General features: G+C 43.9%; 1 protein-coding gene across 1 annotated transcript in view; it reads left to right on the forward strand.

Annotated features, from left to right (window-relative positions):
- The window catches only part of AASDHPPT (aminoadipate-semialdehyde dehydrogenase-phosphopantetheinyl transferase), a 61,988-nt gene that overhangs the window by 3,278 nt on the left and 46,457 nt on the right, over nt 1-12,253 (forward strand). The gene's annotated exons all lie outside the window — the stretch shown is intronic.

Here is a 12,253-nt window from a genome sequence, read left to right on the forward strand (position 1 = left end):
TATAATACTGCACTAGTAAAGATCTGATCACTAGGGGTTTTTGCTATCCCTATTTCAGGGGCATAACTAGGTAAGACTGGGGCCCATAGCAAACTCTTGACCGGGGCCACCCCCCCGGGTGCCACAAGCAGCCCAACTTATAAATAATGCCCCCTGGAGAATGTGCCATACAGCCCCGCTGTAGACAGTGCTATAAAGCTCCGCCTATAGACCGTGTCACACCCCATTTGTAGATGGCGCCCCCACCTCCCCCTTGTAGATTGTAGATAGTGCCATACAGCCCCTCTGTAGACATCGCTATCAAGCCCCCACTATATATAGTTCCACACAGCCCCCCTCGTATATAGTGCCACACAGCCCCCCCTTAGTAGATAGTGCCGCACACATACCCCTGTAGATTGTGCCACACTCAGCCCCTGTAGATAGAGCCACAGCCTTCCCCCTTGTAAATAGTTGCATACAGTTCCCCCATGTGTATAGTGCCACACATACCTCCCCTTGTGTATAGTGCCACACAGCCCCCCCTTGTGTATAGTGCCACACAGCCCCCCCCTCTTGTGTATAGGGCCACAAGGCAATGGTGCATCCGAGAAAGTTGTATCAGCCAGGGAGATGTCACTCAAGCATGGAAAGGTGGGTTTAGAGGCAGGACTATGTGACTCTTCAGGATAGCGGCACCGCCCCATGACCCTCTAATGAGTAATTAGCATATAGTGTGCGCCGTTTTAAAAGGGGATTTTAAAGATTTTGCTGCATCTGAAAAAAACATACAAGGGAATGTTTGGAAATATTGTCAGGTCATGTATCACCGCATGGTTGTGGTTCAAGGGGTTAAAACGACCAGACAGGTTCCCATGAAATATACAATGAATTGAGAACAATTCTATCTGCCCTGCAATTTTGTTATTATAAATATATTCTATATAATTACAGATCCAGAACCAAGATCTGACATATATACAGCACCAGAACCAAGCTCAGTACATAGATACAGCACTAGTACCAACCTCAGTACATAAATACAGCACTAGAACCAAGCTCTGACATATATACAGTACCACAACCAAGCGCATATATATATATATATATATATATATATACAGTACCACAACCAAGCTCAGTACATAAATACAGCACTAGAACAAAGCTCTGACATATATACAGCACCAGAACCAAGCTCAGTACATAGATACAGCACTAGTACCAACCTCAGTACATAAATACAGCACTAGAACCAAGCTCTGACATATATACAGCATCAGAACCAACCTCAATACATAAAAACAACACTAGAACCAAGCTTATTACATATATACATCCCCAGAACCAAGCTCAGTAAATATATACAGCACAAAAACCAATCTCATACGTATATACAGCACCAGAACAAAGCTCAGTACATAAATACAACACCAGAACAAAATACAGCTCAATTTAGTGCAACCCCTGCCGTATAGGTTTGTACGGCGTAAAACTACAGCCCCCAGCATGGCCCGAACAATGGTAAGGATATGCTGGGAGATGCTGTTTCACAAAAAATAAAATCATACCACCCATCATCTCGCTGCAGATTATACAGTGACTACATTACTGATTAGAGGAAGAATAAACATTTACATTAAGTGACTCACCGGTGACGTCTCAGATTCTAGTTCTTTTCTTGTCCCTCCGGTCCAAACCTCTATGATCGATTTCTTCTGGCCACGACCCATTTCTGCAGTTTTGCGCTCAGATGTCTTCAGCTTCTCACTTTTAAAACATTTCTGCACCTATAAATGAAGTTAAAATTCTCAATTCCTCTAAATATAATAAAGCGCCATACACTACACCTCTAACTATAATAGCGCCATAGACTGTGTCCCTGATTATAATAGCACCATACACTGTGTCCCTCACACACACCGTGCCCCCATAGCCCCCTGTAGATAGTGACCCCATAGAGCATCTGTAGATAGTGCCCTACATAGAAGCCCCTGTAGATAGTGTCCCACATACAGCCCTCTGTAGATAGTGCCCACATATGCACTCCAGAGCTGCAAGGCAATAGTGCTAACCACTAATCCACCGTGCTGCCCTACATATAGCTTCCCCTATAGATAGTGCTCCACGTATAGCCCACCTCTGTAGATAGTCTCACATATAGCTCCCCCTGTATATAGTGTCATCCCTGTAGACAGTGCCCTACATATAGCCACCCTGTAGCTAGTGCCCCACAGGTAACCCACCCCTGTATATATAGTGTCCCACATATAGCCCACCCCTATAGATAGTGCCCTACAAATAGCTCCCCTATAGATGCTCTACATATAGCTCACCCTGTATATAGTGGCCCACATATAGACCACCCCTGTATATAGTAGCCCACATATAGACCCCCCTGTATATAGTGGCCCACATCCCCACATATAGTCCGGCCCTGTAGATAGTGCTCCACATCCCCGCATATAGACCCCCCCCCCCCCCAACTATAGATAATGCCAGTCACAGTTTTATTGGAAAAAAACAAAAAACTTAACATACTCACATGATGCCGTTCCCGCGCCGTCCGATGGCAATGCAGATCTGCTCTCTTCTGAGCAGGTCTGCTGGAGATAAACGGGGCGTCGTTCAATGACGCTGATTGGCAGGGCAGAATGACTTGCCCCGTCAATCAGCAGCTTTCAAGCACGGAAGCGACGGGATGACGTTATCGCGCCACTAGCGTTGTTGAAACGCGCTGATTGGCGGGGCAAGTCATTTTGTAAGGCGCTGAATGGTCGGGCATTCAGCTCTACTGCATGTATTTTGCTGTCGCTAGCACCGGGGCCCCCTCCGGTACTAGCGACGCCTACGGACATGAGAGGGCTCGGCGGCTCGGGCCCCATAGTAGCGGAGCCATAACGGCTGCTAGCGGCGCCAATGGGCATATGGGGAGACGTGTCGGTTGGCGTCACGGGCCCCTTCAAGCCGCAGGCCCCGTAGCAGCCGCTACCGCAGTAGTTACACCACTGCCCTATTTGTTAAGAGACTCCCAAAAAGAAGCTGATCACAGAGTATAGCGCTGCGGGGATCCCCAAGGATCGGCTGTAATATTTGGGGAAACCTGACAGCAAGTGTTCAATTCCTCTGCGGCGCCACCACATAAGCAATGAAGCATTAGACTCACTACATACTGCAGACTATTTTGCAACAAAATCTGCATGTGTTATATGAATGGCAAAGGGTGAAATCTGCTGATAAAATCCGCTACAGAATGGACATGCTGCAGGATAGAAAATCTACAACAGGCCCTCAATTCTGCGCAGTTTTTCTCCCGCTAAATGTGGACGGGTGATCTTCTGATATGTCAAATACCTGTGAGAGGGTCTCATTGGTCTCTATATAGAGCTCCAACCCCATTGGCAGTGCTCAGAGATTTCTGTTTTTAGAAATGTGACACGGCATCCTAGGCAAACTTCCATTGATGTGATTGGGGACATGACGTCTGGGTGACCTGTCCCTGCAGTGACTACACATCATCCTGCATGATGCAAAAAGAGAACTAGGGTGGGAGGGGGACTCAAAGCAATGGGAATAGCAGGTTATCACTACAGTAAGTATATTAAAGACCCCTTTAGTGCCTGATCACAAGATCTGTATGCCGAGTTCAGACGTTGTGGTTTTTCCAGCGGATTTGTAATACAGAGGGCGAGATCGGCTGTAACATTTTCTCACAAGAATGAGCATGCTGCAGATTTGGAAATCCGCCTCATACTCTGTTTTCCCGCACAGGTTTTTCCCGCTGTGTGTGCGTGAGATTTTCAAAACTTCATCCACATGAATTGTACTGTAAATTGGTGCGGGATCTGCACTGCAAATCTTCAGCAATTCAGCTACGTCTGCATGTGTCTTAAAGGGAAACTAACATTTTGACATGTCCTAGTGACTTGTCAGAAGTTTTGATTGGCGGGGGCCTGAGTACTGAGACCCCCACCAATCGTGAAATCGAACTGGCAGAAGGGAAAGTTCTGTGCCGCTTTGTTTCTGATCGGCTTTCCTCGGAAAGCCGATCAAGTGGGCTACGGACTCATAGACCCGAGCGCTTCTGCTGCTTTGTTTTAGTGATCGGTGGGGTTCTCAGTGCTCGGACCCCCACCGATAAAAACTTCTGACATGATACTATGGTACGTCAAACGATTTTTAAAAGGTTTAGTTACTCTTTAAATTGTATTCCCATCTAAGACATTTATGGGATATGGCATAAGTGTCTGATAGATGGACAGGGATCACCTGTTTCTGTAACTCCCGTAGAAATTACTATGAGAGTTACCATTGACTAGTCATGCGGAGTGCAGCGGACGACCACTTTTCTGGAGATAGTTGCAGGTTTCAGAACTGGGAACTGCGTCTTCTATGGAAATACCCCTTTAACTGTCTCTGTTATATTTATGTATAGAACTATTTGTTCAGCTATAAAGTCACCCCTACAGACTGTCACAGTATAGTGGTGAAGACCCCGCTGCTTTCACAGCGGAGTGATCTAGTCCCATACTAAGCCCTCATGCTCCTTATTGTCTGCATCACTAATATGTTCCAGCTAAGAACAAATTGCAGCAATTCATCACAATGACACTTTTTTTATTTTGGAAATGATTTTGTCCTCTGATCCTCCTAAACTTGGTGCTGAGCTGACATTTTCATCTTTAGAATTCAAGTGTTGGATCATCTACAGCAGAGGTCTCCATCCTGGGGCTGCCCAACTGTTGCAAAACTACAACTCCCAGCATTGTCTGACAGTCTGTCCCAAACGTATGTCTCTTTTTTTTTTTGTGACACAGCGCAGTTTTTTTGTACCCCTTTTTTAGTTTTTTGAGGGGTAAATTGTTCAAAAAGTAAAAACATTGTGTTAATATATATTTTTTTGCTTTTTTATTTTTCAAGTCACACGAATACAAAGCGCTAAAATGAGTTCCACGTTTTGTTGCTGTCGTTTTGATACATAATATTATTACGATTAATCACAGAAAATAGAATATATTTTTCACGTGTGTTTTTTTTTTTTTTTTTTTAAAGGGTCTAATTCATAAAAAAATAATCACTGACTCGGAGAAGACTTCACTTCTTAGAAATTAATATATAACTTTTATTTAATATGAACAGAAAAGAGGTATGTTTGATAGATTTTATCCCTATATAAGCCATAGAAAAAGACAAAACGTAATGGATAAATATGATAACTTTCATGGAACCCGTGTCTTCGAGCAGCAGGTTGATTCACACACGGATACTCGCTGCTATTCTCCATGCAGCCCTAACTGTGGGATACTATAGAGATCTCACAGGTTATATTCGGTGGTGCCACCCAGAAAATGTTGATACATTCACACAAGCATAAAAGATTTACACGGGTAGAAAATGTGCGCAAATCTGTCCGTGCGCGTTGCGTTTTTGCTTTGCGTGTGGCATGTGTTTTTCACACATTCGCAAGCACTTCTTTTTTCCAATGTAATTGATGCGTGAAACACGGACCGCACACTGATGTGCATCTGTGTGCTGTCCATGGTTTTCTCGCACACCCATTGACTTCAATGGGCGGCTAGGTGCGTGAAAACCCACCAATATAGGATATGCAGTGAGTTTCACGCAACGGACACTCGCTGTGTGAAAAATCTCACATGTGTGAATAGCCCCATTGAAATCAATGAGTCCGTGTTTTGTGCGTGGTTTCAATGCACAGCACAAGGACGAGACTCACGCTCCTCTGAATGAGCCCTAAGGCTTGTGCGCTCCTTCCCTCAAGGGCCTAATGCTTTCCTCCTATGCGTTTTGCTAATATCTAGGCTCTTTAGGGAAGTAAAGAATGAAGCATGAGGTGATGGCGGTGGCCACTAGAGCATCTAAATGCTGCCATAATGCGCATCTGCAGCAATCACGCTCAATCGACCAATCACGGAGGGGGCAAGTCCGCTTACATCAGAAATCCCAGTATGAAGACCAATAATAATGGTCTGCTCTGTTTCTCAGGGTATAAGGTGTAGTTGTCATGGGGACATTCTAGGGATTCCCCAAGGCTTCATGCAAGTCTTGTATTGGCGATCATAGATCGCTCCTACTGATATAAATCCCCCATTCTCATGCTCATTCATTTCAATACAGCACCCAAATCATAATTTTTTTGCAAATGAACAGAGAAGCTAGTTTGTGATGAATATGGGTTTCCTGTATTAGGAAAATAAAATGTTTTGTACACATGAACATTGTTTACAAAGGAATTGAGCCGTGATTTCCTTAACCCCTTCCCGACATCCGCCGTATATATACGGCGCTGTCGGGAGGTGCTTCCCGCAAAGCGCCGTATATATACGGCGCAGTGAGGGTGCGGGCTCAGAAGCAGAGCCGGCACCATCACTGCGGGCGGACAGCTGTATTATACAGCTGGCACCCTCCTGTAACTGCCAGGACCGGAGCTATTCTCCGATCCGGCAGATTAACCCCTCAGATCCTGCGCTCAATAGAGCGCAGCATCTGATAGGTTTTCACCCGATCGGCAACCCAGTGATGCAATCGCTGGGTTGCTGTGGCAATCGGACGCCAGAAAATGGCGTCCGAGTCTGCCTTGTACGGGAGCCGATGAGGACCCGCCTGCGGCGCGTCCTCATAGGCTTGCTGTCAGTGAATAACTGACAGCGCTAATACACTGCACTACGTATGTAGTGCAGTGTATTAGAGTAGCGATCGGGGCATCAGGCCCTCCAGTCCCCTAGTGGGACAAGTCAAAAAAGTAAAGAAAAGTTAATAAAAATGTGGTAAAACAATAAAAACACACACATTTCAAATAAAAATAAAGCTAAACTGACTTTTTTCCCATAGTAAGTCTTTTATTATGGGAAAAAACGTAAAAATAAAAAAAACTATACATAATTGGTATCGCCGCGTCCGTAACGACCCAAACTACAAAACTATTATGTCATTTATCCCGCACGGTGAACGCGGTAAAAAAAAAACATGAAAAACAACGCCAGAATCTTTGTTTTTAGGTCACATCTAAACATCTTTCGTGCACGCAAAAATAATAAAGTTATGGTTCTTAGAATATGGCGACACAGAAAACAAATGATTTTATAAAAAAAGTGATTTTATTGTGCAAAAGCCGCAATACATTAAAAAAACTATATAAATTTGGTATCGCCGTAATCGTATCGACCCGCAGAATAAAGCTAACACGTAATTTAGGGCGCACTGTGGATGCCGATAAAAAAACCAATAAAAAAACTTCCAGAATTGCTTGTTTTTGGTAATTTCCTTTACCAAAAAATGAAATAAAAAGTGATCAAAAAGTCGTATGTGTTCTAAAATGGTACCAATAAAATCTACAGCCCGTCTCGCAAAAAACAAGCCCGCACACCGCTCAATCTACTGAAAAACAAAAAAGTTATGGCACTAGTAATGCGGTGATGAAAAAATCTCAATGCGCAGGCCGGAGGGGAACATTCCTTCAGTTTCAGGGCCCTAGTATTTAGGAACTAGGAAAGGGAAGGGACACAGCACATCCGCTGGAAGCGAGGGCACCCGTATTATACCAGCGCAAAACTTTCCCAGTAATATCTCCCCAAAAGGTGCAGAGCGTTACAACAGGGGGATAAGAAAGAAAACCGTTTATCAGTGTGACACCGGCCTGCGCATAACGGATCGCTTCACAGCGTAACACACATCTATGGATAATTGTATTATTTACCCCATTATTATACCCTCTTATAATGCCCTGATGTACTCCGCACAGCTTACATATACCCTGATGTACTCCGCACATATTACATATACCCTGATGTACTCCGCACATATTACATATACCCTGATGTACTCCGCACAGATTACATATACCCTGATGTACTCCGCACATATTACATATACCCTGATGTACTCCGCACATATTACATATACCCTGATGTACTCCGCACAGATTACATATACCCTGATGTACTCCGCACAGCTTACATATACCCTGATGTACTCCGCCCAGTTTACATATACCCTGATGTACTCCTCACAGCTTACATATACCCTGATGTACTCCTCACAGCTTACATATACCCTGATGTACTCCTCACAGCTTACATATACCCTGATGTACTCCGCACATATTACATATACCCTGATGTACTCCTCACAGCTTACATATACCCTGATGTACTCCTCACATATTACATATACCCTGATGTACTCCTCACATATTACATATACCCTGATGTACTCCTCACATATTACATATACCCTGATGTACTCCGCACAGATTACATATACCCTGATGTACTCCTCACATATTACATATACCCTGATGTACTCCGCACAGATTACATATACCCTGATGTACTCCGCACAGATTACATATACCCTGATGTACTCCGCCCAGCTTACATATACCCTGATGCACTCAGCCCAGATTACATATACCCTGATGTACTCCGCACAGCTTACATATACCCTGATGTACTCGGCACAGCTTACATATACCCTGATGTACTCCGCACAGCTTACATATACCCTGATGTACTCCACACAGATTACATATACCCTGATGTACTCCTCACAGCTTACATATACCCTGATGTACTCCTCACAGCTTACATATACCCTGATGTACTCCTCACATATTACATATACCCTGATGTACTCCGCACAGATTACATATACCCTGATGTACTCCTCACAGCTTACATATACCCTGATGTACTCCGCACAGCTTACATATACCCTGATGTACTCCGCACAGCTTACATATACCCTGATGTACTCCGCACAGCTTACATATACCCTGATGTACTCCGCACAGCTTACATATACCCTGATGTACTCCGCACAGCTTACATATACCCTGATGTACTCCGCACAGCTTACATATACCCTGATGTACTCCGCACAGATTACATATACCCCTGATATACTCCGCACAGTTTACATATACCCTGATGTACTCCGCACAGCTTACATATACCCTGATCTACCCGCACATATTACATATACCCTGATGTACTCCTCACATATTACATATACCCTGATGTACTCCGCACATATTACATATACCCTGATGTACTCCGCACATATTACATATACCCTGATGTACTCCTCACAGCTTACATATACCCTGATGTACTCCTCACATATTACATATACCCTGATGTACTCCTCACATATTACATATACCCTGATGTACTCCGCCCAGCTTACATATACCCTGATGCACTCAGCCCAGATTACATATACCCTGATGTACTCCGCACAGCTTACATATACCCTGATGTACTCCGCACAGCTTACATATACCCTGATGTACTCCACACAGATTACATATACCCTGATGTACTCCTCACAGCTTACATATACCCTGATGTACTCCTCACAGCTTACATATACCCTGATGTACTCCGCACAGATTACATATACCCTGATGTACTCCGCACAGCTTACATATACCCTGATGTACTCAGCCCAGCTTACATATACCCTGATGTACTCCGCCCAGCTTACATATACCCTGATGTACTCCGCACAGCTTACATATACCCTGATGTACTCCTCACAGCTTACATATACCCTGATGTACTCCGCACAGCTTACATATACCCTGATGTACTCCGCACAGCTTACATATACCCTGATGTACTCCGCACAGCTTACATATACCCTGATGTACTCCGCACAGCTTACATATACCCTGATGTACTCCGCACAGCTTACATATACCCTGATGTACTCCGCACAGATTACATATACCCCTGATATACTCCGCACAGTTTACATATACCCTGATGTACTCCGCACAGCTTACATATACCCTGATCTACCCGCACATATTACATATACCCTGATGTACTCCGCACAGCTTACATATACCCTGATGTACTCCGCACAGATTACATATACCCCTGATATATTCCGCACAGATTACATATACCCTGATGTACTCCACACAGATTACATATACCCTGATGTACTCCGCACAGATTACATATACCCTGATGTACTCCACACAGCTTACATATACCCTGATGTACTCCGCACAGCTTACATATACCCTGATGTACTCCGCACAGATTACATATACCCTGATGTACTCCTCACATATTACATATACCCTGATGTACTCCGCACAGATTACATATACCCTGATGTACTCCGCACAGATTACATATACCCTGATGTACTCCGCACAGATTACATATACCCTGATGTACTCCGCTCAGTTTATATATACCCTGATGTACTCCGCACAGCTTACATATACCCTGATGTACTCCGCACAGCTTACATATACCCTGAAGTACTCCGCCCAGCTTACATATACCCTGATGTACTCCACACAGATTACATATACCCTGATGTACTCCGCACAGATTACATATACCCTGATGTACTCCGCACAGCTTACATATACCCTGATGTACTCCGCACAGCTTACATATACCCTGATGTACTCATATACCCTGATGTACTCCGCACAGATTACATATACCCTGATGTACTCCGCACAGATTACATATACCCTGATGTACTCCGCACAGCTTACATATACCCTGATGTACTCATATACCCTGATGTACTCCGCACAGTTTACATATACCCTGATGTACTCCACACAGATTACATATACCCTGATGTACTCCGCACAGCTTACATATACCCTGATGTACTCCGCACAGATTACATATACCCTGATGTACTCCGCACAGCTTACATATACCCTGATGTACTCATATACCCTGATGTACTCCGCACAGATTACATATACCCTGATGTACTCCGCACAGATTACATATACCCTGATGTACTCCGCTCAGTTTATATATACCCTGATGTACTCCGCACAGCTTACATATACCCTGATGTACTCCGCACAGCTTACATATACCCTGATGTACTCCTCACAGATTACATATACCCTGATGTACTCCGCACATATTACATATACCCTGATGTACTCCGCACAGATTACATATACCCTGATGTACTCCGCACAGCTTACATATACCCTGATGTACTCATATACCCTGATGTACTCCGCACAGATTACATATACCCTGATGTACTCCGCACAGATTACATATACCCTGATGTACTCCGCTCAGTTTATATATACCCTGATGTACTCCGCACAGCTTACATATACCCTGATGTACTCCGCACAGCTTACATATACCCTGATGTACTCCTCACAGATTACATATGCCACCACATTATAAACGGAAATACCAGCAAAACCCCAAACAGAACTATTACCAAGCAAAATCCATGCTCAAAATGGCGGTCTTTCCCTTCTTAGCCCTACAGTGTGCCCAAACAGCAATTTATGGCCACAAGTAAGGCATTACCATACCCGGGAGAACCCGCTTAACAATTTATGGGGTAAGATTCTCCAGGGGCACAACATCTTGTGCGGTGAATGGGCAGATCAGTGGAGAAATTGCAATTTTCACTTTGCACCATCCACTGCGTATTCATTTCTGAAAAACACCTGTGGAGTCTAAATTCTCACTACACCCCTTGATAAATGCCTTTAGGGGTGTAGTTTCTAAAACGGGGTCACTTTTGTTTGGTACATCAGTGGTTTTGCAAATGCAACATGGCGTCCGCAAACCATTCCAGCAAAATCTACGCTCCAAAAGATAAATACCGCTCCTTTTCTTCTGTATGCTCCCATATATGTAAACAGCTGATTATAACCACATATGGGGTGTTACCGTACTCGGGAGAAATTACTTTACAAATGTTGGGGTGCTTTTTCTTCTCTATTCCTTGTAAAAATGAAAAATGTGTCCCCTCAGGAGCTTTGCAAATTAGACATGGCCTCCGCAAACCATTCCTGATAAATATGAGCTCCAAAAGCCAAATGGCGCTCTTTCCCTTCTCAGCCCTGCCGTGTGTCCAAACAGCCGTTTATTACCACATGTGGGGTATTGTTTTACTCGGGAGAAATTTCTTTATAAATTTTTTCTCCTTCAGTCCTTGTGGAAATGAAAAAAAATTAGCTAAACCTATATTTTATTTGAAAAAATGTAGATTTTCATTTTCATGACCTAGTTCCAAAAATTTCTGCAAAAAACCTGTGGGGTCAAAATGCTCACTATACCCCTAGATAATTTCCTCAAGGGGTATAGTTTCCAAAATGGGGTCACTTGTTGGGGGTTTCCACAGTTTTGTCACCTCAGGGGCTTTGCAAATGCGACATGGCCTCCGCAAACCATTCCTGCTAAATTTGAGCTCCAAGAGCCAAATGGCGCACTTTCCATTCTAAGCCCTG

This window comes from Rhinoderma darwinii, chromosome 2 (genome assembly GCF_050947455.1).
Source record: "Rhinoderma darwinii isolate aRhiDar2 chromosome 2, aRhiDar2.hap1, whole genome shotgun sequence".
Taxonomy (NCBI): domain Eukaryota; kingdom Metazoa; phylum Chordata; class Amphibia; order Anura; family Rhinodermatidae; genus Rhinoderma; species Rhinoderma darwinii.